Below are 23,039 nucleotides of genomic sequence, written 5' to 3'. Positions count from 1 at the left end.
GTAAAATAACCGTCTTTTCTCTATTGCATTCCAACCATTTGAACTCCTAGAGGATACTAAAAATCAGGTTGACCATAAATACACTTAAGGACTGCCCAATCTACTATCCATCTAGGAGTAGTATAGGTCCTGAAGGTTAAGTTGTTAATGGCTTCTTCAGTTGACTCTTTTCCACTCTAATCTTTTACAAAATATCCTGAGAATAGAAAATCCAGAGGGGAAATTCAAGAACACAGGTGGGGGAAAAAGCCAGAAACTAAAATGCACACCTATGGAAATAGAAACAATAATTTAAAAAACAAGAATGGGACTTTACACAACAGAAATGAGCAATTGTGGTTTATAAAAAGTAGAGTTTTTTAGAAGGTCATATTGGAAAGGAAGAAGTCTATTTATTAAAAAAAAACAAAACAACCCTCAAAGTAAATAGTAGAGTGGACACACTTAAGGAGAGAATTCGTGAATAGTGACATAGGAATGAAAACATCCAGAATGCAGCACAGAGAGTCAGAAATATATGAAACAGAAGTTACAGGACATAAAGGATGATGGAGGTGTCAACATATACCTGATAGGAATTCTAGGAGTAGAGATTAGAAGGAATGGCAAGGAAGAAATATTTTTTTAATGGCTAAGAAAAAATAGAGAAAAGTTATGACAACAAAAAAAGGCAGACGCAGGTACAATAAAGATTGAAAAATCATAATCATGTACTATGAACAACTTTTAAAAGTTAGGTAGAATTTTTTTTTTAAAGAAATGTAACAAAGTTAATTTGAAAAGAAATGGGAAAACTGAATAGGATTTGTTTCCAGATTATGGTAAAATAGATATCGAGACGAATACTGAAAATGTGGGATTAAGAAAAATCTTAAATATATTTATTAGTTAACAAAGAAATAAGGAATACTTAGGCCTGGGGCACCTGGCTGGCTCAGATGGTAGAACATGCGGGTAGAGTGCGACTCTTGACTTTGGGGTCGTGAGTTCAAGCCCCACATTGGGCATAGAGCTTATTGAAGAAAAAAACATACTTGGACTAAAAACTGAGTGAAAGCAAGAACTTAAAGAGATTGGGTAAGAAATGAAGCAAGCTTTTGCCTTGAAGGTGGTTAATAAACTAAATTTGAATTTGATAAAAGAACCTGAGCAGGACAATGTGAAAAACAAAGCTGATAGACAAGCATTTATGGACATAAGTACACAAATACAAAATAAAGTGTGTGCAAGCTGAATCTAGCAATTCAGGAGCCTGGTTCAACGTTTAAAAAAAGCCTTCCACATGATTCGCTCATCAACAGAAATATCATACGGTTGTTTCAATAAATGTAGAAAAAGCATTCAATAAATTCAGTACTTATTTAGAAAGGCAGTATGGGTTTTGATTAGGAGCATGAGTTTGAATTCAGATTCTAATTTATTATATGTGTTAGATAGAAATGGAAACAGTACTGCTGCTATCCTGGTATACACGTTCTGTATAATTTCTTCCCCTTGGATGTGGGCAGGACTTGTGAACATAATGGAATTTCATTCCCTTGATTAGGGCCACTCATCATTTGATTTTGAGTCAGTATGAAGGGAGATTATCTGAGCGGGCCTGACCTAATCGAGTGAGCCCTTGACAGCCAAGAAGCAGTAGCAGATGCTCTTTGCTAGCCTGCAGACGAGCAAACAGCCATGCTGTGAACTGCTTATGAAATGAGCCATGTAGCTAACACTTGAGGGTGGCCACTAGGAGCTGAGAGTGACATCTGGCTGACAGCTAGCAAGGAACTTGGTTAGTCCTACAACCACAGGAACTAAATTCTGCCAACAACCTGAATAAGCTTGGAAGATGACCCTGAGTTCACATGAGAGCACAGACTGGGCGATGTCTTGATTTCAGACTTGTTAGACCTTGAACAGAGAACCCAACCATGCTGTACCTGGACTTCTACAGAAACTACGAGCTAATAAATGGGTGTTGTTTTAATCTGATAAATTGGTTGTTGTTTTTAAAGCAGTAATCAGAAATGATTACCATGTGATCTTGGACAAGTTCTTTGATTTCCCTGTGTTTTTTTTGTCTGTAAAATGGAGATAATACTTCGAAGTGTGTCTGCATGGATTAAATGAGTCAATGTATGTAAAATAAATGTACATGGTAAAGCCTCAAACGTTTTCAAATAGTACGAGTAGTTATTAAAACTCTTTGTAAACTAGAAACAGAAGGGAGTTTTCTTAAAATGTTAGAGAATGGCTATCAGATCCATAGCAAGCATTAGCCTTAATGGTAAAACTTCCCATTGAATTCACAAAGCACATCAGGATGCACATAAGGATCAGCACATCTGATCATAAGCAAGCATTAGCCTTCTTTTTTTTTTTTTTTTTTTTCAACGTTTATTTATTTTTGGGACAGAGAGAGACAGAGCATGAACAGGGGAGGGGCAGAGAGAGAGGGAGACACAGAATCGGAAACAGGCTCCAGGCTCTGAGCCATCAGCCCAGAGCCGGACGCGGGGCTCGAACTCCCAGACCGCGAGATCGTGACCTGGCTGAAGTCGGACGCTTAACCGACTGCGCCACCCAGGCGCCCCGCAAGCATTAGCCTTAATGGTGAAACTTCCCATTGAATTCACAAAGCACATCAGGATGCACATAAGGATCAGCACATCAGCACATAAAATATCACACCTGAGGCCTTGGTCTATATAATTACATGGAGAAAAGAGACAAGGTACAAGTATTTGAAATAAAGGGAGAAAACTTTCTTCTTCAGATATGAATGTTATGTAGAAAACGTGAGGGAATCTGAAAACTATTAGAATTAGAAAATGTAGCACATTTGTTGTATATAAGATCAACATGAAAATCAAGTAGACTATATGTACCAGCAATAACCAAACAGCAAATGAACACAATATAAGTACCTAGTAATATATTTAATAAGAAGTGTGAAAGATCTTTATCAATAAAAACCAGAACACATTATAAAAATGACAATAAAGCATATAAAAATCCAAATAAACGATTGTACATACACACTTGCTTGGTTTAACTACATCTTATGCTACTCTGATTTGTTATACTACTGTTGGTAGTATTTTTCTTTAAAATTATTTTTGAATTTAAAATAATCTCTTAACAGTGTATTGTAAATCTACTTTTTCCCATACGCTATTATCGGATACTGTCTGCCAGTATCTGATAATAATAGAAGAGCTTGGCCTCGCAATGGCTCCCGAAAAGTTTGTGCAAATGACAATGTCAGATTTGCAGCAAAGAAATAGAAATATATTACGTGGATTTAAAAACGCAGGTTTAAAATGGAAATAGAAAACCATAACAATCAATAGGCAAACAGGGATTGGTGGAAGTTATTTGACATTAGGAAGGATATTGTAGGGCAGGGGGATAGGGTCATGGGGATTGAAGAGTACACTTCCCATGATGAGCAGTGAGCAGTGTACAGAGTGTTGAATCATATTGTACACCTGAAACTAATATAACACTGTATGTTAATTATAGTTGGATTAAATATTAAAAGTTTAAAAAAATTTTAAGGGCATGCACATTACTGTAACCCTAGGAAAATTCAGCAGTTATATAGAAGTATATCAGAAATTGGTTTGGCTAAAAATAAATAGGATGCCCAAATTTGTAGGGGAGATTTGGGGGTTTTGTCTACAAAATCATGGGAGAACTTCTTGCTGCCAGGATTCACTAAAAAGTTTCCTCTTGTAAATTAGTGAGCGAAAACATTAGCACAAGAATAGCAAATTAAAGAAAGGAAGGAAGGAAGGAATCAATCTAAACTATATAAAGGAGATTTTGGTTAAATCGTTGAAAAGAAACAGCTCAATTGAAATATTGTGAAAGGATGTTACATCAGTCAGATTCCAGTCAGGAAAGAAGAATCACTATGAGTGTATGGTATAAGGGATTTATTTATAGGACTAAGGTATTACACAATTGTGAGAGAGGCTGAAAGAGGGTCCGAAAGGGGGAGTTGGAGGATTAGAGAAAAGTTATTGACCAGCCCTTCTGAAGCTCTGCACAGGTGGACAACTCAGGCCAGGAAGTGGGAAGCAAGATCTATCCAGCTGCTCAGTGGGACCCCAAAGGAGAGCAGGTGGAGACATCTATGGAAGACTGTCCAGTGCATCTGCTAGTGGGCCTGGAGTCACAATTTGTCAGCGAGGCCTGCAGTTGGGAACAAAAGCTAGATGCAGAACGGGAGCACAAAGACCACATGGAATCTGCAGGCAGCTTTATGTGTGTCTTTTACTGCATCTAACCGCTGTTAACTTCAGAGTATAATGACTACTGCTCCACTTCTGCCTTCCCAACCTCATGCAAATGTATTTTTGGTTCAACTCTAGCCTGGATTTATATAGGCAGTGGTGTTATGGAAAATAGTTCCAGCTTAGCCAAGTGAACACAGTAAAAACCCACAACAGATACGAATAGTCCCCATAGTTTATTCTAGGAATATAAGGATTAATAATAACAACAGTAATCCAGAAAATTGTCGTAGCTTTTGCTGTTTCAGCTTTTGCTGTAATCTATCTATCTGTCTGTCTGTCTGTCTATCTATCTATCTTCATTCACTGTCACAAAAGCAGTATAAGAGTAATGCTGTTATTATCTTTGTTATATTGATGTGTAAACTGAGTCACAGAGAAGTCAAGAAATTTACTTTCAAGGCTACACATTGTTCTCTAGGATTAACAGCAACAACGTTTTGGCAGAATCTAGTAAATGGGGACATACTTAGGGACTGTACATACATTCTAAAGAAACTTGCTCACAGGAGGGCACATAAAGGTAAGAAATGTATCATTACTTGTACTAATGAGAAAATAGAAAAAAGTTAAACAGCCTACATATCCATCAGTAAGGGAGTGGAGAAATAAAATTTGGGATATACATGAGATGGAATACTAACTAGGACTTCAAAGGAATGTGTTAGATACATATGTTGACAAAAATAGCTCTCAGAAGACAATACTGAGCGAAAAAAGTAAATTGCAGAACGATATGCATGGTTCATTATTATGTAAACATTTGTATTTTAAAAGTATAAAAAGTGATAGACACAGATGTTCACCAAATTTATAAAGCTAGTGACTTGTGGGAGACGCTATGGCAGATGCAGTTGCTTGTCTACCCACAGCCATTCTTGGGTTCCTGTTTATCAGCAAAACTCCGTTTTGTTACTCCTTTCTCTTTGTTTACTGTACAGAAGGTGGGCCCCAGAGACTAGCCATGACTGGCTTTTTACCAACCACAGTAATCCCATTCCCCTCATCAGTGATTGGTTTAGACATAAAATCTGTCACAATTCTGGCCACTTCTAAGGGGTGTTTTATGCACTAAGACAGACATGGCTAGGGTGTTAATGATATTCTATTCCTTGATCTCAGTACTTGTTTCATGAAAGTATTAATTCTGTGAAAATTCAGTGGTTTTGAACTTATCTGTATATTGTACCTTAATGAAAAGTTTATATATCATATATGTCATATATATATTATGTATATGTCATATTATATATATAATTGAAATATATTTTATAAAATATATCTAAAATATATACATAATATATAAAATATATAATATATATATTTTATATATATAAATAAAATATATTTCATAAAATATGTAATATGTAATATATATTATATATAAAATATATATTATATATAAAATATATAATATATAATATATACATAAAAATATATAATATATATAATATATAATATAATATATGACAAATGGCAGAGGACAAGAGTCCATCATCATCTACTAGATGTTATCTCTACAAATGAAACCCAAATGTGTAGCAACCATTTTATTTACCATGAATGGGCCTAAACCAATTTTCTAAGGATGGCAGGGTAGAAAGATGGGAAAACCTGAGTACTGTATAAAGTCACCGAGTTCCTGAGTTAGCCAATTTTAGAACTAGACCGTTTCCGTTCTTATTAAGACAGTTGATAAGAGTTTTCTGTTACTTAATGTTGAAAGCATCCTAACTGATGTCAAAGATGGGGAAGTAGTTGGGGTTGAGGAACAAAGGAGACTCACTTTATTAGTAATGTTTTATTTAACTAAGAAAACGCGGGGCGCCTGGGTGGCGCAGTCGGTTAAGCGTCCGACTTCAGCCAGGTCACGATCTCGCGGTCCGGGAGTTCGAGCCCCGCGTCGGGCTCTGGGCTGATGGCTCAGAGCCTGGAGCCTGTTTCCGATTCTGTGTCTCCCTCTCTCTCTGCCCCTCCCCCGTTCATGCTCTGTCTCTCTCTGTCCCAAAAATAAATAAAAAACGTTGAAAAAAAAAATTAAAAAAAAAAGAAAACGCAAAAATAGTATCAATTGTCAAGCCTGCTAGTGGGTAGTTATTTGCTCCTCATTCTCTAATTTTAAAAAATCTTTAAAAATAAAAAGGAAGTAAAAGTGACAGATAAATTGTATAAGCATCAGGAACAGAGGTGTGGGAATGATGATTGTCATTTGAGGGGTAGCTGGGAAATATTTCTTAGCAAATGAATCAAGAACCAATTTGTATTCACTTAATAAATACTAACTGGGTTTTACTGTGTGTAAGCAACTGTGACATTCAGCTTGGGACTTATATTTGAAATCACTGTGGTTATTGTTTTGGTTTTTTGCTTGTAAAGAGCATCTTAATATATTGGTATGTGTCTTCAGTGTTCTATAGGATAACTTCCCATATGTCTACATTTTATTTATTTTTTTTTAATTTTTTTTTAACGTTTTTATTTATTTTTGGGACAGAGAGAGACAGAGCATGAACGGGGGAGGGGCAGAGAGAGAGGGAGACACAGAATCGGAAACAGGCTCCAGGCTCCGAGCCATCAGCCCAGAGCCTGACGCGGGGCTTGAACTCACGGACCGCGAGATCGTGACCTGGCTGAAGTCGGACGCTTAACCGACTGCGCCACCCAGGCGCCCCTATTTTTATTTTTTATTAAAAAAATTTTTTTTTTACATTTACTTATGTTTTGAGACACATAGAGACACGGAGCACAAGTTGGGGAGGGGCAGAGAGAGAAGGAGACACAGAATCCAAAGCAGGCTCCTGGCTCTGAGCTGTCAGCACAGAGCCCAACACAGGGCTTGAACTCACAAACCGTGAGATCATGACCTGAGCCAAAGTTGGACGCCCAACCTACTAACTGAGCCACCCAGGTGCCCCATCCGTATGTCTACATTTGAAATTAATCACTTCAACACTATATCCAAATTGGGTGAAAAACCTACATAACCATATTTTGCATGGTTTTATTTATTTATTTAAAGTTTTTATTTATTTATTTTAGACCCCCCCCCCCCCCCACACACACACATGCACACACACACCTGGGGGGCGGGGGTGGAGCAGAGAGAGAGGGAGAATCCCAGGCAGGCTTCACACTGTCAGTGCAGGCCCTGATGTGGGGTTCAAACTCCCAAACCGTGAGATCATGATCTGAGCCAAAATCAAGAGTTGGATGCTCAACTGAATGAGCCACCCAGGCACCCAGTTTTGTGTGATTTTAAAAACATGTTCGTTCTCATCATTTGCCTAAGTAAAATTCATAAAACAAATTATTGTTACCTCTGGTGGAAGAGTGATCAGAACTCTGACCCCTAAGTTATATTATTCTGTATTTGAATAGTAGTTGTACTCAGTTCGTAAATTATGACATATATGTGTTTCTGGTTCTAGGATGTAATAATTTGAAGAACGCCAATTGCAGTTGAAAGTTTAGGCATACCTCAGAGAAACTGTCAGTTCAGACCACTGCAATAAAGCAAATATCGTAATAAAGCAAGTCAAATGAATATTTTGGTTTCCCAGTGCATATAAAAGTTATGTTTACACTATACTGTAGTCTGTTACTTGTGCAATAGCATTATGTTTACAAAAACAATGTATATACCTTAATTTTAAAACTTAATTGCTAGAAATGCTAACCATCATCTGACCTTTCAGTGAGTTGTAATCACTGATCACACATCACCGTAACACATATAGTAATATTGAAAAGGTTTGAAATATTACACAAATTACCCAAATGTGACACAGAGACACACAGTGAGCAAATGCTGCTGGAAAAATGGTCCAGTACACTTATTCATCACATCATTGCCACAAACCTTCAATTTGTAAAACAAAGCAAACAAACAAAAGCAAAAAACATACAGTATCTGCGAAGTGCAATAAAGCAAAAGCAAAGTAGGATTAGGTGAGTATGCATCAGCCTCGGTGTAAGACCTGAGTTAGCTCTCCTCCTTCTCACTCTAATCTTGGTCAAGTCACTTTCCAAGCTTCAATCTGGGGAAATAGTAACAGTTTGGGGTTTGTCTGTATGTAATGGAAACCTCAAATTAACAATGACTTTAAACATATAAAATTTTATTAACACACATAAAAATCCAGGGATCGGTAATCCAGGGCTGGAATGGCAGTTCCATAAAAGCTTCAGAAAATCCAGGCTCCTTTAAGCTCTCTGCTCTGCCATTCCTAGGGTGTGGCCTTCATTGTACAAGATGGTTGTTGGAGTGTCAGTCATTATTCAACCATTAGGAAAATGAGCACTCTTTCCTCCTATAAAAACTTCCACATTCTCCAGCCTCCACAAGAGACTGAGAAATATGTTTCTTCTGAGAGGAAGGAGGTTAGAGAGGTGTATACAGAAAAGGAACAGAGAGAACAGAGTGTAGAAAATTATCCAAGAAACAATGTGAGAAAAATTCCAATAATTGAAAGGCTTGATTTCAGATTGAAGGAGTGCACTGAGTGTCCAACCCTGTGATATGTTGAGATGCTGGAGGTAAAGTGAAGATTCTGAAAGCTTGCAAAAGGGGATAAATACATACAAAGGAATAGGAATTATAATGTCTGACTGCTCAAAGGCAGCACTGAAAACTACAAAACAGTGGAAGAGTGCCCTCAAGATACTGTGGGGAAATTTTTCCTATAATTTAGATGTGTATATCTGTCAAACTATCAATCAAATGTAAGACTAGAAAAAAGACTTTACAGACTTCAAAGTCCTTTAAAAAATCTCCCTACACACCTTTCCTAGGGAGCTCCTGGAAGATGTGCTGTATTAGTACAAGGGAATAAACCAAGTAAAAGGAACTCATCATTCAAGAAAACGGAGGGATCCAACACAGCAGAGAAACAAAGGGATCTCAGGATGATGGTGAAGGGAAATTGTAGGTCAGCTTTTCAACTGGCCTAGTGAGCAGAAAGATGAAGGACTCCAAGAAAGAGTTGAAACGAATAGAGTATCTGATATATTTAACTATATTGAGAGGGAATTTTCCTTGCTTCCAGGGAATCCGGGAATGAATTCGTGAGAGGTATACATCAATACATTTAACAGATGAACAAACTGGATGGTTATTAACTCCAGGAAGAGCCAAGTTTAAAAGAAGGAAGATATAAATATTATACATTGTTTGCTTTAGCTCAAAATAATAATTCCGTGGTTATGATGCCATTATGTTGCATATTGATTTAAGCAAAAATTGTGGTGTTGACCCTGTTGAGAGAATGGAAGGAGAAGTGTGGTGTTTGGGGACAAGATGGGGAAGCAACATGTAAAAGAGCTAAACCCTCATTTTCCCCAGTAGTTTGTCAGTAGATTATTCCTTAAACCATAGAATCAAGAGACAAGAATATAAGTTATTAACTAGATGTATTTTGGGTAAATACCAAGGGGAAAAAGCAGCTTAAAGTGTTGAGAGTAACTGGCTCTGGGTCTAGGAATTGATGTAGAGTGAAGGTGTTAGCTAATAAGCATGTCAAGTGATGTTTTTACTATCAGGTTTGTAGAGCAATTCGACTTTTTAAACCACGGACAGATATTATTTAGATAAAAATAAACATTAATTTTTGTGTGCTTCATCTATACAAAACATTTTTATTTGTCAACCAATTTAATACAATTCAGTGAACATTTATTCAATGCCTGCTAGGTCATTGTACGAGAGAGAGGCATGTAAACATGTGATTAGAAAACAAAGCTCCCAAATTGTGGATAAATACCGATACGTCTTACGGAAGCACCATCAGTTCTGATCCGGGACTCAGGAAAGCCGTGGGTAGATAGAGATTTTGCATTGGGCCTCAAAGGATGAGAGGAATTTGAATGGGAGATTAAATGCCAGCTGTGACCAGGGTTGTCAGGCCCCACCGTGACTGGAAAAGTAAATGTGTGTAGGAAAGAAGTCTGGTAGAGCTGTGGGAGGCTGTGTTGACTTCGCTGCCTTTCCTAGACATTTCTATTAGTCATTTTTTCCCGAGGATTTACTCCTCCCTGCCCTATCACCCAGACACTCTTAATTTCAGCATGGACTTTACTGTGCTGGGTTAGGTGGTAGTTCTGTCTCTGCTGGCACCCTGCCTCTTAAACTTTTGGTCTAATTTACAGAAGGATAAGGGAAGGAGGAAAAATCTTGCTTTCACCTGGCCAGATGTGGATTCCTGGAATGTAAAGATAGGAACTTTCTTCCCTGACCTCACAGGCAGCTAGATACGGCTGTTACCTTTTTTGAGTTCCTGAGATTTAAACAGTCATTTTTGCAGTTTGGACGTAATTCTTAGAACCCTTGAGAGTGATGTAGGACATATCTAATTGTTTGCAAAGAAATGTAAGAATTTCATAACTGTAAAATAACTTATTCCTGTTATTTGTCAGAAGTGCTCTTCAGAAGTAATTGGGCAAGTGTGTGTGCGTGTGTGTGCGTGTGTGTGTGTGTGTGTGTAAGAAACATCCTCCAAATTTAGCTTTGTATGCTCTGGATTTGTTTTATATTGTTGGGTCCATAAGAGGAAAGGCTGACTTAGAACTAAATAGCAGAGCTAAACCATATGTTTTATACCAAATTAGAAACAGGTGAAAGTTGTTAAAATCCGGCAAGCGCTTACAAAAGCTTTAGACTCGAGTTTGTATTAAAGGCAGGTGGTTATATGTACAATAAAAAGCAGTCACCAGCACACCAGCTTATTGATACATATGTGATTGATCTTTTTGGATAAAAACAAGGAGGAGTTAATAAATCACCGCACGTAGCTATAAAGATGTTTGGGCTTGAAAGCCCAGCCTGTAAGAGCAAATGTGGACCCTGAAGGAAATTTATGAAGCATAGATCCTTTTAGCTTTACTTAACAGCTAACATCTGACTGACCCAGGGGGACCATGGAAATTTATTGCTGGGCCATTCAAATATTTAAGCTGTTGTGTGATGTAGAACAGGTAAAGATTAGCCCAATAACAAATATGAGGCTATAAAATAAAATGAGATTTCAATGACTTGTAAGTACTTGTCAGAGGTCAGCTCTAAATGACTGGTCAGAAATGGGGAAAACTTGTTGATAATTAAAGCAGATTGATTATGACAACCTAGATGTTAGCAGAGGTTGCTGTCACACCAATGATCCTTGGAGTTTCCTCCTCCTGTGAAATCCATTCTTAAATAGAATGACTTTTAGGGGCCACTAAATTGCCTTTTTGTGCTCTGAAATTGGGTCAAATGACAAGTTGAAGCAAATCCTTTTGCAATTTCAGAATTGAAATAGGCCTTTCTCAAATATATTCTAAATATATGGAATTCCTAGAACTCATATTCATTTTAGAAAACAGACTTTAGTTAACTTATGTTTGTAATTTGAACTTTGACATCTAGAAAGCGGGTAGAAGTTTTTAGGCTTTATGATAAATGATCTAAAATTAACCTTTAAAACTTAAGTGATTGACAAGTTTATGTACACAATTATTGAAAAAATCAGTTTAGTGAAATTAAGTGGATATTTTTTAAAACTTACGGGTTTATTTCCATATTTTTATCTACTTTTCTTTATATATAAATCCCCAAAGTAATAAATGTATGTAATATTGTTACTAGGACTTCGGAAGTTACATTTTGGGTTTTAACGAGGTCTGTAGTTATTGGTGTTAACAATCTCTGCCTTTTCGACTTAGCTGTAAACCCAAAATGTTGTCATGTAAAAGCTAGATTTGGCGGTTTTCAAGGTGCCAGTTTATCCAGCTTATTCATTCAGTTGATGAATTTGGTAATAATTTGGTTCATGAACATCTGATTTGTGAGATGAAGAAGTCCCACACGTTTTATAGAAGTCTTGAATAAATGAAGTTTACAAAATAATACAGATTTACAAAATGGGTTTATTACTAGAGGGGGAGAACGGTGTAGAATTGAAAGCATAGGATTAGGAGTCCAACAGGCATGGGTTGGAATCGTAAGTCTACCACTCCACGGATACATTCATTCTCCGTCCATTCCACAAGTAAATATATTCCAGATGCTGTGCTCTAGGAACTGGGGTACAGTATTAAGACTCAGCCTCACAGTTTTCATTCTTATGAAAGAGTCAAAGGAATAATCAAGCAATTACAATTGCTACAATTAAAAGGTACTGTGTTAGCACACAGGGTTCTGTGCGAACGTAACTAATCCAAACTCTGGGCAGGGGTGAGGTGGAATAGAGTGGGATTTGGTGGTTGTCGTTGAATGTTAAGAAAGACTGTGTGACCGTGGACACCTCAGTATGCCTGTAGGACAGTTGTATTGTATGGATAATATATACTAAATCGGATACCTCATGCACAGTATATACTCAGTAAACCCAGTCCAACATCAGCATCAGTATTGATTGCTGTTGTATTGGTTGTGCTCACTGGCTCTTTTACTCTACTGCTGGAGGGCACTGGCTCATATTAATCCACAGTAAACACCATTCTGTAACTTGAAATTTCCTTCCCACCAAAGAATTTTTCTTTTGAGCAGAGTTCAAAGCACCTTCTAAAAACAGGAATTAGCTGTCTAGGTATATTAAGGTTAAGAACGAATGATGAAAATATTTCTGAATCCTAAATTTTTTTTTTTAATTTAAAGGGCTGTATATCACTTAGATACTCATTTTTTCAATATTTAGTTAATTTTTAAGATGTTTATTTGTTTATTTTGAAAGAGAGAGAGAGCAGGGAGGGGCAGAGAGAGGGAGAGAGAATCCCAAGTGGGCTCTATCTCATGAACTGTGAGATCATGACCTGAGCTGAAATCAAGTCGGACACTTAGCTGACTGTGCTACCTAGGCACCCCGATATTTAATTAATTTTTAAATTTATTCTTTATTCATTTATTTACAGATATTTGTCAAATACTTACTGTGGCTAAGACTTTGAGCTTAACACTTACGTCCTCAAGGAATTTATAGTCCAATAGAGAAAATAAGACTTTTGTGTAAGCAACTAAGATACAGAGTAGGAAGTACCAAGTGTATAAGAATATTTTGTGATTTCAGGAGGGAGAAAAATGAATAAAATATGGTATCTCCCATTGTGAGACTTAGAAGTAGGTGTGGGATGGGCACCTGGGTGACTTTGTTGGTGGATCATCCAGCTCTTGATGTAGGCTCAGGTTATGATCTCCTGGTTCGTGAGATCCGTATCAGGCTCTTTGCTGACAACACAGAGCCTGCTTGGGATTCTCTCTTCCCCTCTCTCTCTGCCTTGCCCCCGCTCTCACTCTCCTCTCTCAAAATAAATAAATAAGCTTAAAAAAAAAAAAGGTGTGAGATAGGTGAGGCCAGAAAATAAGGCACAGTAATAATAATAATTGAATGCCCGCTGTATCCTAGTAACTGTGTCGGCTCTTAGATTTTTTAATTCAGTTTTCACAGCAGTCCTGGAAGATTGGTATTATTAAACCCATTTTAGAGATTTGGAAACAGGTTCAGAGCAGTATGCCTAAATTCACACTCTAAGTAGCAAAGCTGGAATCTGAGCCGATGCCTCTCTGATTTCCAGAGCCTTATATCCCTCTTCTATTTTTCTCCTCCTCCTCCCCCCACCTGGAAATAGGTACTCTAATTAAATAAATAATTTTGATACAAAACATTGAGTACCTGTTATGTTCCCAGCGCTGATAAAGAAGTGGTTTACAGAGAACGTGCCATTAGGTGCACTGATGTATTTCAACAAACCTACATTATGTGCACACTTCGGGAAGTTGTCTTTAGAAATTTAAAATGGTGAATGGTCTTTCTTCCAAATCCGTGTTCCAGATGGAAAAATCTTCTGGCATTACCAAGTATAGTGGGTTTATGCACCTTGCATGTTTAATTGTAGGATTTTGTGGGTTTTTTTTTTTTTTTTAACATTTACAGATTTTGTGGGAAACAGGTGCTGTTAAACTTGGGCAAATACAAGATGGCTGTTAATGTTGTGGAATGTGATTTTGATTTACTTGGCAGAATTTTTATTTTATAAAATTGACTATTAAAAAAGACATGGTTTCCATCCTTTAATTTTGTTCTGTTCACTGAAATTTGCCTGTAGACTGTTTTTCAACAGTTACCAAAAGGGTGTGGAAAAACTGGAAGGTTTCTGCAAGGAAATTGATATTGAGTTCTTTAACAGTTTCCACAACCCTGCTGCTTACCAAGTAAAAAAAAAATAGGGATTATTTTTAACCTTCTTACTGAAATTATTTGGAATTCTATTTCCCTGAAATTCCATTCTCTTTTTAGTACAGCTCTAAAGAACTATATTTAATATTGGCAAAGAAAATAATCTGATGTAAATCTTTTCATTACATGATTTCTCCTTTAAAAACCTGTGATGGCATCTTATTACCTGTCATATCAAATGTCATCTCTTTTGACTGGCATATGTGATCTCCTATTATATAATCTCTCTCCTTTTTCTCCCCCTAGAGGAGGAGGAGGAAAAATCACTCTTCTCATTCTCCTATAAAGACTTTGATCACTTGGGGCGCCTGGGTGGCGCAGTCGGTTAAGCGTCCGACTTCAGCCAGGTCACGATCTCGCGGTCCGGGAGTTCGAGCCCCGCGTCGGGCTCTGGGCTGATGGCTCAGAGCCTGGAGCCTGTTTCCGATTCTGTGTCTCCCTCTCTCTCTGCCCCTCCCCCATTCATGCTCTGTCTCTCTCTGTCCCAAAAAAAATAAATAAACATTGAAAAAAAAAAAAAAGACTTTGATCACTTCTACCCATGAATTAGTTCTACATTCTAGTATCTATTTGCTGCTTCTCCTCTAATGTATTATCACTGTCCTTCCTTCCTTCCTAGATATTTCCTCTTTGCTTTCTGAAACCCCTCTTCAATGCTTGTAATAAACTCAAGTCTTCAACCCCTCCACCATATTAGTGTGTATGCAACTAAGATAAACCACTGAATAGACAACTGCTGGATACACGTAAAATAAGTGACTCTCTCCTAAAAGTTTCACTTACCCTAGAGCCTTCTTAATGGGAGACTGTTTCTTTTCTCACGCTGCCCATATCTTTGGGTCTAGAGCAGGTGGTATCCTCTGTGTATCCTGATGTCAATTTAAAATCATTTCTTGGGATACCTGGGTGGCTCAGGCAGCTGAGCGTCCAACTCTTGATTTCGGCTCAGGTTATGATCCCAGGGTTGTGGGATTGATCCCCGTGTCAGGCTCCATGCTGAGTGTGGAGCCTGCTTAAGATTCTCTCTCTCTCTCTCTCTCTCTCTCTCTCTCTCTCTCTCTCTCTCACTGTCTCTCTTTCTCACATAAAAATGCATTAAGATATATAAAAAAAAATAAATCATTTCTCAGTGGCATGTACCTAGTGTTTTTGGCACTTGGAGTGGGTCATTTTTAATACTGTTTCTAAATGATAAAGTTATGTTTAGTAATGATCATGAAATGAAATAATAATGGCAAAAAAAGAAAAGCAGAAAATTGTCTTTGAAAAAGTGTATATGTTTGCTATTTTATTGAACACAGTTTTGGAGTGTTCATCTTCAAGGAACAATTTTAAAGGTTTGTATATCACTGTATCTTGTTTAAGGCCAAATGCAGTATTTTTGTATCAGCATAACCTTATCTAAAACTCTACACTGGAAAAAAGATAACGCAGAAAAAAATTACACACTGCCATCATTGTTTATTTTGAATCTACCGTTTAAACACAGGAATACGTAACATGGAACAGTTTGGAGACACAAACTGTGCCCAGAACATTCTAGACCATTCAAAATGTAGGAGTGGAAATGTGTAGCTCAGTGCACTTAGCTGGGCTGACTGTTTGACTGGGAGCTCTCTGAACTAACTTCCATATAGACATAATGTTTATTAGAGTGTAAATAAGGAAAATATCCCGATTTGAAACTTGCAGATACATTGAAATGAAACCGTCCCTGCAGAAATTGTTTAGAAACTAGACCAACAAAAGATTTTTTTCTGGGAGGAATATTTATCATTGACAGTGTTCAGATTTTATTGGCTCCTAGTGATAATAAAATGAGGACCAATTTTTGATCTATTTTATGATCATTTAAAAAGTCGCTACAGGGGTGCCTGGGTGGCTCAGTCGGTTGAGTGTCTGACTCAGCTCAGTCATGATCTCACAGTTCGTGAGTTCGAGCCACACGTCGGGCTCTGTGCTGTCATCACGGAGCCCGCTTAGGATCTTCTGTCCTCCTGTCTCTCTGCCCCTCCCCCACTGGCGTGCATGCACACGTGCTCCCTCTCTCTCTATCCCCAAAATAAAATGTCACTACATATATTATACCCCTTTATAGACTGCCCCTCCCCCATCCTGCCCTAGATAGGCCACTACCTTTACTCTTCTACCTTAGTAGCTCCTTACTCATAGCTTCTCTCTTGTCAGTATCCTACATGCCCCTATCTCATCGCTCTTACCTCTAATCCACTTAGCTGCTAGGGAAAAAATCGAACAATTGGGAACACTGGTTAGCACTTTGTATTCACGTTCATCCATCTCAGTTGCTCTGCTGCATCCTAGATACCTGGTTCTCCTGCCACATGACCACAGCAAACCCTCTCTCCTTTTTCCCCGTTGCCAATTTTCCCTTTCATTCCTGATAAATTGCCTCATTTCTGCTTTCACAGAGAAAACAGAAACCATCAAATCGGAATAACTCAGCTTCTCACCAAAACGCCTCAGAACCTTTTATTATCAGTAAAAAACGTTTTAAATTAAAAAAAAAAAAGAAATAAATTGACACTTGAACTTACATAAACGAAACTTTTATTGTCATCTCCATCATCCTCAAAATGCCCTCTACTTCCTCGATCTGCAGTCCTTCAGGTGCACCCTCTGGAAATGCATCTGTCTAATCAACAAGCTCTCCCATATCTTCAGGCTCTTGCAGCTCAGTCCACTTCTTGCTGCACCTGAATTCTCACTGAGGACTCCACTTTTTCTGTAGCCTTTTCACTGGTAATTATCCATTTTCTTATATGCTGGGTATTCAGATTGAGGAGGTGAGGTCAGGGTGCTCTTGCTTCTCATTGCTTTTTCTGGATTCTTACTTCTCTATTCTGTTGGTAAAGTAAACATCCAAGAACACTTCTCCTTTGAGACATATGCCCTTCAACTACGCCACTCTGTCCCCTACCCATCTCTCAATTACAGTGCCCTTACTCTTCTATTTTGGCAACTGAGAAACAGAGGAGACAGAGAACACAGGAAAGAGAAACACTCTCTTTATTCAAAGTATTGCTATTATAAGTCACTTAACACCCAAGTGGATGAGCCATCAAACACCCGGCTCTCTCATTTTCTTGATCTTTGTCACCAATGAACTCTTTCATTTCATTGTTTTCATTTACTCCCGTGGTTCACTCCAAATCACGTCATCATTTCAGTTCACATCCCAAATCTGATTCAGGCATCTTGCTCTCTGATGACTACTTCCTCTCCTTCAGCTCATTGGTTCAGCCACTTGTTCATCGCTCCTCTTGGCGACCTTCAGACCCTGGCCCCTTTTTTCCAGTTTAGATATTATGGCCCATTATTTTAGTAACACTTTTGTCTTGCTCCCTGTTGCTTTTTGTCATCTTTACAGCCCTGCCGTCCATTTTCTCTGTACTTGCCGCATCCAAGCAGATGTCTAGAGAAAGTCACACGACAGCACCGTTATAAACTCATGATTAATTACCACTTCTGGACTTCCAGTAGTGCTCAGCAGTTCTGTTACATTTCTTTATTCAAGTTGTTCTACCATGTGGTCAACCTTCCATTTGGTTCGGCCAAACAGACATTAAGAGTTAATGCATGATCCCTCCCTCTCCATCACTCTTCACTTCAAGCCATCACCAAATCTTTATGATTTTATTTCCTAAAAGCCTTCCAAATTAGTCTCATTGTTGCCATATCTAATACCGTTGCCTTCGTCCAAGCAACCATGATCGTTCACCTACATTACCGCAACAAGCTGGTCTCACCTTCTCCAAACCTCATGAGATGGAGAAAACCACGTGAGCAAAATAAGGCTGCACATAAGTCAGGCAGACAGGTCAGATCACTTAGGGCCCGAAAGCTGAGGAGAGGAGTGGAAATTGAAGACAATGATTAGGAAGCAGGGCTGAGAAGTGACGTGATAAAAAGGTTGTACTTATGGGGCACCTGGGTGGTTCAGTTAGTTAAGTGTTCAACTCTTGGTTTTGGCTCAGGTCATAATCTCACAGTTTGTGGGTTTGAACACAAGAGTTTGTGAGTTTGAGCCCCATGTCGGGCTCTGCGCTGACAGTGTGGAGCCTGCTTGGGATTTTCTTTCTCTCCTTCTCTCTCTGCCCCTCCCCTCTCGCTCTTTCTCAAAAATAAATAAATAAACTTAAAGGAAAAAATAAGGTTGTACTTACATGGGTAAAGAATAATACTGGCTTCTAGTGAGTAGACAGGAAGGCTGTTAAAACATCCTACAACGCACACAACAACAAAGAGTTTTCCAGAGCGGCAGTGGAATGGAGAGATAAGAATGTTTCATAGGAAGAATGATTTGTTGACTTGGTGAATCATCGCAGGTATAAAAGACAAAGAAGGTGGGTAAAAATTAAATGTCATTCTAAGCCTGAGTAACCGGTAAGAGTGATGGTAGAAAACTAATCTGGACAGGAAAAAGCATGTTAATTTGAAGTAAAGTTATGGCCTCAAAACATACTGAGTATGTATTGTCACATGTTCTACAAATGCATTGAGCAAAAGTGATCTTAATATGCACAGTAAAAAATTTGAATTAACTATAGCCATATCCTCATCCCCAGTTGAGATTTAAAGCACGCTCTTTTGCCTGGATTTTTACTGTAGTGGGTCTCCGTGTTTCCTTTCTTGCTCCCCTGCAGTTTATTCTCACAGAGTAGCTGGAGTGTCCATGACCAGAATTTGATGTGGGATTTTGAAAGTGAAGGCAAGAAACTATCACCAGTTGGGAGTCCTTTATAAAAATGTCTAGGTTGGGGAGGAGAGGGTAGTGCTTATAACAGTTGTATCTTTTTTTTTTTTTTTTACTTTTATTTATTTTTGAGAGAGAGAGAGAGAGACAGAGCACAAGTGGGGGAGAGGCAGAGAGAGAGGGAGACAAAGAATCCAAAGCAGGCTCCAGGCTCTGAGCTGTCAGCACAGAGCCCGACACAGGGCTCAAACCCACAAACCATGAGATCATGACCTGAGCTGAAGTTGGACACTTAACCGACTGAGCCACCCAGGCGCCCCACATTCGTATCTTTTTAAAGTAAGAATGATTCAAATTCACTTTCTTTCACAATTCTTTTCTAAATTCTGTGAGATTCTTTGTGTGTACATGCATACACAGCACATATAAAGACCATACATGTGAATCTTTTTCTTTTCATTCCATTTACTTGCACTTCAGTAGATCTACTTTGTAGCCTTAGCTATTGCCCATCATGATGACCCTTTGGCATTATATTTTCATAGCTCCTGAAGGAAGGATGAAGTTATATTAAGTGTATTTACTTTTGCATATTCAATATTATAGAATCTTGGAGATGAAGGAGGTGTATTTCATCCAGTCTAATGAGTCACCCAGTGTTTGATCCGTTCTCCCTTGTCAATTTCTAGGGCTGCTATGACAAATTATCCCAGACCTGCTGGCTTAAAACAGCAGAAAGTTACTCTCTCATAGGTCTGGAGGCCAGAATTCCAAAAGTAAGGTGTCAGCAAGGTTATACTCCCTTCAAAGGCTCTAGGGGAGAATCTTTCCTTGCCTTTTCCAGCTTCTAGTGGCTCCAGGTATTCCTTGGCCTGTGGCCGTGTAACTAATTTCTGCCTCCATCTTCATATGACCACCTTCTCTGTGTCTCTTCCTCCGCGTGTCCCTTGTACAGACATTTATTGGCTATAGGGCCCGCCCAGATAATTGAGGATGTTGTCATCTTAGAATCCTTAACTTAATTGCAGCCCTTTTTCCAAATCACATTCACAGGATTTGGATATGGACATACTTTTGGGGGGCCACCATGCAGCCTGTTAGGCCCTCTGAGTATATGTCCGTTATTTGTTGCCCAGCTCCTAACTGGCTGCCTCTACCCAAGATCTTTTGGATTTTGACTAACTCTGGGCTGAAGTCAGTTTTCCTGTAACTTTTACCATTGACTTCAGTTCTCCCCGTCTGAAACCATGAGAACAAAAACATCTCTTTTTCTCTCAGAAAGCCCTTCATTTGTTTTCTCGGAGACTTCTCTGCTCCAGACTGAACACCTCTGGTTCCTTTAGCCGTTTGTCTCAGAAGCATAGCTTGCATCCTCTTAATTATCTTGGTTGTGCTGCTTCTCTGAAGCACTCAGAGGTGAGTAGAAAGAATACTGAACTTATCGTTGAAGACCTAATACTCAGGTCATGTCTCTGCCGCTAAGTAGATGATCAAGGCAAATCAGTTTTCTTTTAAATAACAAAAACACTGGACCACTCTACTTCACTGCATGCTTTTTATAGTCAAATGAGATTGTTGCAAAACCTATAAGAAAGTTGCAAATTATTTATCCACATGCTTATATTAAAAAAACAAAAACAAAACCGACAGTAACTCCCAGAACTGAACACAGATCTCTCAGTATAGTCTGAACCAGTCTGAACCAGTATTGGCCAGTAGCATGTTTCCTAATAATCTGCTTTGTTTCTGTTAATACAACCTGGGATCACAATAGCTTTTTGGTAGTCATGCCATGGCTCTTTATTCATACTGAAATTACTGTGTACTCAAGAGCTCCAAATCATCTCCACGCATAATCTATTTACGCTTTCTAATTCATTGATACATACCATGTAGAGTCAGTGAATTTTTCGAACAGTTTGGAAATACAGTTGAATTTGAAATGTATTTCATATCGATCATTTTAGTTGCCTTTTCTGTAAGTTTTATAATAGGAAACATAAAGTTCTTCCTCCAGTTATTTAACGTAATACCCCCCCTTTAATGAATCCTATTTTTGACGCTAAGGACATTTTTCTAGTTGTACTTGAATGACCACATTCTTATCTAAACCTTCTACAGTTGCTAATGTGATTCTCTGTCTATACTGAATTAAGATGCCTTTGATTTGTATCTTCCGTCCTGATGGTAATAGGTTTTACCCATTAAAATGGATTTCATTTTTCTAGATTGCTTAATAGATCTATAAATCTATGTACTTTTGCAAAGTGAGATGAATGTGTAGTAATTATAAGCTGCTATACTGTTCAACTTGAAGTGACCTCTTAAGAATTTGAAAGCAATATAAGATGGGAACTCTGTCCTCATGTTTGATCTGTCTTACAATTGCACTGTTTGACCTTGGGCTTCAGTTACTCTTCAGCTTTGTTTTAATGTTACGTGCACACCTTGTGACTTTCTATAAAGAAGTCCCAATGAAGTGATAAAGTTGATGTTGTGAGATCCATTTTTTAGGAATTTGGAGACCTGGTTTTCAATGAAACTTATTTCAGTGTACTCTTGTAACATTTGAAATAGTTTCTGTATTTATAAATTGAAAGTAGAGATACACGTAGGCTTGGAGAGCTGTGCAGATAGCCTTATAGAATAACAACTACATAGTACAGTGCTTTGGAACTCTAGGAGGTTCCTTCCAGAGGGCCCCCATGGTGTTATGTCTTTGCAGTTAGGTAGTTCCTTTGCAAGCTTCCTCATACAAATTTGGATGGTTCCCAGACGCACTGTGAAAGCCTGGTGTTGCACTTTTGTTTATCCTGAATTTGCTGTCATTTTTATGTATCTCCATTTAGGGCCACACCACATTCCTAGTTTATTTTTTACTGCTTCAATAAATACAGAGCTGTATGTTCTTAATGGATGTATGAAGCATTTGGTGTTCCCTTACTAGAGAATAAAGACAGTTCATGACCTTACTCATTCCCCAGTGCCTATAATTTAAAATTTTTTTAATGTTTATTTATTTTTGAGAGAGAGAGAGACAGAGCACGAGCAGAGGAGGAGGAGAGAGAGAGGGAGACACAGAATCCAAAGCAGGCTCCAGGCTCCAGGCTCCAAGCTGTCAGCAGAGCCCAATGCAGGGCTTGAACTCGCAAATCGCGAGATCATGACCTGAGCCAAAGTCAGACGCTTAACTGACTGAGCCACCCAGGAGCCCTGTCAGTGCCTATAATTTTATAGCACAACAAATTTACCTTTTAGAAACTGTATGTAATCAACAACTCTCAAGAATTTAATATAAAGATTTTTTAATTCTGTTTCGTTTATATTTTCTAGAAAACAATATCCAGCAAACTTTATGGAATGTACCTTTCCTTGGGCAATTGAAATTGAGAATATCCACTAATTGTTACCTTCCATTCATTTCAGTAGGATTATTTTATTTTTGAGAATAATCATATATTCCTAAACTCTGGAAGGTGAAGTTTTCTTCTTGACCCTAAGTTGTGATTGATCTGGATTTGTATATTTACTTCCGAGGGAAAAAAATGTATGCTTAGTTTGCAGGGATAGGAAAAAGGAAATGGGGAAACTTATTCTCTAAAATAACTCATCATCTTGATAAAGATCCACAGATCTCATGCCTTTGTTATTTCAGTAAGTCAGGTTAAAGTCTTAGGAGAGCTCTGTGGCGTGAGTATATTGCTTTGGAGAAGTAACACCCAAATAGCCACCCATGTGGGTGTGAATGAATTTTTGGTGAATTTTCACTTCTATTAGTACTGTCGATTTGACTGGCCACCTTTCAAGAAGCAGAAATCTTATATATTGCTT

General features: G+C 38.2%; 1 protein-coding gene across 8 annotated transcripts in view; it reads left to right on the top strand.

Moving 5' to 3' along the window:
• Positions 1–23,039, top strand: part of UVRAG (UV radiation resistance associated) — a 300,321-nt gene that overhangs the window by 190,327 nt on the left and 86,955 nt on the right. The gene's annotated exons all lie outside the window — the stretch shown is intronic.

Source organism: Felis catus, chromosome D1 (genome assembly GCF_018350175.1).
Source record: "Felis catus isolate Fca126 chromosome D1, F.catus_Fca126_mat1.0, whole genome shotgun sequence".
NCBI lineage: Eukaryota > Metazoa > Chordata > Mammalia > Carnivora > Felidae > Felis > Felis catus.
The sequence above is the reverse complement of the archived record's forward strand: the minus strand, read 5'-3'. Positions and strand labels throughout refer to the sequence as shown.